The sequence below is a fragment of the Zerene cesonia genome, chromosome 6 (assembly GCF_012273895.1).
Source record: "Zerene cesonia ecotype Mississippi chromosome 6, Zerene_cesonia_1.1, whole genome shotgun sequence".
NCBI lineage: Eukaryota > Metazoa > Arthropoda > Insecta > Lepidoptera > Pieridae > Zerene > Zerene cesonia.
In genome coordinates, this window is record NC_052107.1 from 2,837,385 (window position 1) to 2,842,130 (window position 4,746).

Consider the following 4,746-nt stretch of genomic DNA (forward strand, 5'->3'; position numbering starts at 1 on the left):
TAAACGTATCTACTTTTTTAATAGTATTAAACACAGTCAAAAACACGATCGTAATAATTTTAGCGATTCAAAATAACACAATAATTTGATGGAAACAGTTTTTAGACCATTTTGAAGAAACACCCGCAAGTTTAAATTGATCAAGTAATTTAGTATTTGACTAGTTGGTTTGCTTTGAGTTTTTATCTGAAATTTGACTTATATGTATTATATTTATAATATTGAACACATTCAATAGAAACGTAAAGCAATATATTTTTGTCATAACTAACCTAAAAGTGACCAATTTGACGCAGAGATGACACACTTATTTTGAGCTTTTTAATAAAGTTAAAGTAGTAGAATTAAACACAATTTCATGTATCATAGACTCAAATACTTTAAGGTCAAAGTGAATAGCTTTCAGTTTAATTTTACGGAAATAATGGTATAACCATTCCTGCTACATAAACATGTAAAAATAATTGGCCGCGATATCGAAAATTAAAGACAGATCAGTACAAGTTATAAGAACTGGTAAACATACGAGTTCTGTATAAAACGAAAAAAGCGAAGGAGCGGGAGCAATGAACTTAACCTTTTATAACACGAATATTACTTCCCCGTTCTTGCGAGGTCACCAACCACCACCTTCATATATATAGGTATACATGCATAATATTCCGATATAATATATACACCTACATCTGAGCATCAACTTAAAAAGTGAGCCATAAGTGTCCATTTTAAACTAATTTAATTATATTTTTAACATTTACGTTTTAATAATTATTTCGTATACTGGCAATTGACTAATAATATATAGTTGCAATTGGAATCCTTGAAAATGTCAAATTATTAAGAATAAATATTTTTTTAGCGTAGAATAGGAATTTCAGTATAAATGCCGTAAAAGCTCTACCGATAATTCCAAATAACATTACTCAATAAACTATTTCTAGAAAACTGCAAAGAAAATTAAGCTACATCATGAAGTATGTGTAGCCCTAATTAAAATAGTTCTTACTCTGAATAAGCCGTTTAAACTAAGACGCCATAATTCAAACTATTTAGATTATTAGAACGCTGTAACTAATATAGCACAAGATACGAATTAATAGCTATAAATCATGTTGTACGTCGACGAAGAAATGATTCATGGAGATGGCAATCTTACTCAATTACCGAATGGCTAACCTTGGGGCGGGAATGACCTCACGCCTCCCTGTCAAACGATCGTTTCCTTTTACGACATCCCCTGTTTAACAATGGTTCCGTATTGCGCTTAAGCAATTTCTAAACAATAACTCGTTACGACAAGATTTCATTACGGTTGTTCTTTCAATGTCGAAGAAAGATGTTAAAAGTAAATGTAAATGTATATTGAAAATATTTTTTAAGATGGAAGCCCGATGAATGTATTTATCTTAGAATTAGTTATCGTGGCTTTCATAAAGATTTTTAACTGCATGTTTGAACAAAAATTGCAAGTAATTTATTGCGTCTCGTAAATTCTATCGATCCAATTTAACTCGGCAGGTCGGCGGTGTTTGAACTTTAAAATGATGTCTGAACTTTGAAGACTTCGAAATTTGGGACTCAACGGAGGTCGGTGTTATGCTGTACCTAAGTCTCGACATAAAACGAACGGAATACAAGTTGCCGGTGGATTTTGTTTTTATTTATTTTACTTTAATTATGCACCAAGCCATAAAATTGCCCGAAACTACATGCATAAAAGTATGTCCAAATCCTTATATAAATAGGTCTTCGTCGATTTATTGGTAATGAGTTAAGTAAGCCTTTATTGCTTTTACTTTCCTTTATTACTTGTATAATTTGACATTAAGATCTTTTCTTTATTCTATAAATATACTATGGATATCGAATTTTAAAATGACATCATGGCTTCTCGTCAAGCTAAAATGAATAACAGTAACGATATATTGTATTAACTCAATAATGGGTATTAGTACTTGCAATAAAGATGTATATAAATATCAACAATATTACCAACAAAGAAAATTATTTTTACTTTATATATAATGGATTATTATTTTTGTGCACATTCGGAGTAGATACAAATATATCTTACGAACAATGGAAATTTCAATGAAAAATTCATTAACACAAATACATAAATCATACGCACTTACATCGAACCGTTTACATTCTACAAAGGCGGCACTAGCATAATAATGAAGATAATTTTTTGTTTTACAATGATAACAATGAACAATCTTCCAATCGCATCGTTGAAACACAAAAAATCGGGCGCGACAAGTTAGTCAGAACGCATAAGACCCGTTTCGTATTGGTTTTTAAAAATGTCCCGATAACCCCCAACCTCGAACATATAAGTGCGCGGACATCGATACAAAGTCGAGGGCAATAACCCCGTCCTATCAGCTGACGACATCACTCTAACTGCGGGGAAAATTATCTTTCACGCAATATTTCGGTCATTCACTATCAGCGCCCTTTCTTTACTTTTGCCAAATAGACACAATAGAGATCGCAATTCGCGCATTTCGCAAGTTTCATTGCTCACTTAATTGACAATTTTAAAGGAGAAAATATATTTTGAAATTGTTTTAACCTGCATAAATTTTGTGAAACACTTTTTATTAATGTACAAATTAAAAACCCCGAAGCATACATGAATCACAAAAGCTTCCGGCGCATCGCATATTCCCGGTGTTTGACCTGTTTTATTTAGATTTCCACGAAATACTAAAACGTCTCAAATTTATCATGATCGTAACTTGATAATTAAGTGCTGTACATTTTAATGAATTTCGTGCTTGCGCGCAGGTAGTGCTTCGATAACTATGAATCGCGACCTACTTGCGGTGCGACCAGTCTGCCACACGCATTCGCCCCAAAGCCAGAGATTATTAAATAGTTATTCTACATCTAATAATGAATTATTCAAAACACAAATGTAATCAAAAGGCGAAGACACGACAAATAAAACGAGCTGCGAAATGAGAACTGATAACCTTTCGGGCAAGTAAGAGAAATGAGGTGTTATGCACCTACCTATTTATGGAATATTTTACAGACAAGACGAAGTTTGAAGACATTTTAACTAGATAATATTTTATGGAAAATTGCAACGTCCGCGTAAACTCTATCTCGAGTCCTCTATCGTTAAAAATGGATAACTTCAAAGAATAGATAAAGTTTTAAAAAAATCGTGATAAGTTTTCGTATCAACAAAACGAAATAAAAATAATGGGACGTTTAATAAAGTTTTTGTGAGACGAAGGAACAATACGTAGGTATCTGAAGTTGTACGTTTCCGCATACGTACGCGACCACATGATACGATACACTGACATTGAAACATACTAACAAGACAAGATTTCCTTATACTCGGATTTACTATAACTCGCCAGTATTGAAAAGACGAACCGTATACTGCTTTGGAATGATAAAACCCCCGTTTGTAAATTTGCAACGTTACAAAGAGTAACGGGAAAGTGCGGTACCTCTACTTCAATATCGGTATTCGCTTCGCTGAGCGTTCCAATCAGCAGTTCTGGAAAAAAATAAGCGTACAAAAGTACTCTACCTCAGTCCGGTTTCCTTCCACGTATGCGATCGTTCTTGTGCGTATAGTTCTCAGCATTTACCTCGCGAGAATTAGTGGATTGACGCCAACGAACTGGGCACGTCAGTATCGCTATCACAAGCACTGTAACTAATAGAACACTAAATTTCCATCAGTCCGTCACTAATTACACACAAATACATTAGCAAAGTTTTGTGAATATTTAACTAATTTCGAAGAGAGCACAAATTGAAAGTCGCTTCGAAAAACGTCGCACGAACAACACGCGCGTCTGCGATAACGCCTCACAAAAGACTGCTCTACAAATATGTGCCGACAACGGAGCGATTGGCCCCAGGCGGGCTGAAGAGGGGCGATGAGGTCTCATTCGCTCTTGCGAGGCTGCGTAATCATGTCCAGAGGGGGGAGCGAAGAAGGCCGATGGGATACGATATGAACCGATGTGCCACCGTTTATCCTACTGTCTCGTTGCCATGATATCAGGCCTTGGAAACCAGGGGAAGTCGATATGATCAACCTGACAACCTCGATTAATAAACCATTTATATTTGTACGAAGTGATGCAGCAGAAGCATGTTAACGTTACAACCATATATTTACCTCAACAAAATTACTGATCATGCAATATCAAAAACATTTTATTAGAATGATATTTATCCTAAATAATGAAATAAAGCAGGTAGCTACGCATTCTTTTTGCATTTTCTCATCATTATCTTTATAGTTCATTACATTAACAACTCTACATTCCCGCGCGGATCTTGCCCTTATGTATTCCTTTACCGTTCTTACCTGTCACATATTTTTATTTTTTATCATCCCTTCATTATGTTGCAAGCAACAAATCCACGGCATATTATTTTAATTTATAATCACGTTAAAGTTGTTATTCCATTCGTTAAATATATACCTAATAAAAATATAATTAAAATGTAGGTAAATACAGGAAAAGCTTGTACGTTTGTAGAGGGTAAACGGAAGTGTACTGAAGATTCATTCATAAACACACAAAGCTAATCTTCTCAGAAGTGACATAAGCATTTTTTATCCCAGGTCAACCCGGGCAATGCCGGGACAAGGGGCTAGCTGTTACTAAATCAATAAATTGGGAACAGCTTGTCTGTGTTCAGATAGTTTCAGATATCCAGTGATAGAAGTTTTTAAATTGGTCATGAAGTTCCTGAGATTAG

At 34.6% G+C, this 4,746-nt stretch overlaps 1 protein-coding gene across 2 annotated transcripts in view; it reads right to left on the reverse strand.

Annotated features, from left to right (window-relative positions):
* The window catches only part of LOC119840459, a 41,822-nt gene extending 37,952 nt beyond the window's left edge, over window positions 1–3,870 (reverse strand). For both annotated transcript variants that reach the window (XM_038367087.1, XM_038367085.1), the window contains exon 1: window positions 3,557–3,870. The gene's annotated coding sequence lies outside the window, so the exon portion shown is untranslated. The remainder of the gene's footprint in view (window positions 1–3,556) is intronic.
* Between the last annotated feature and the right edge of the window lie 876 nt (window positions 3,871–4,746).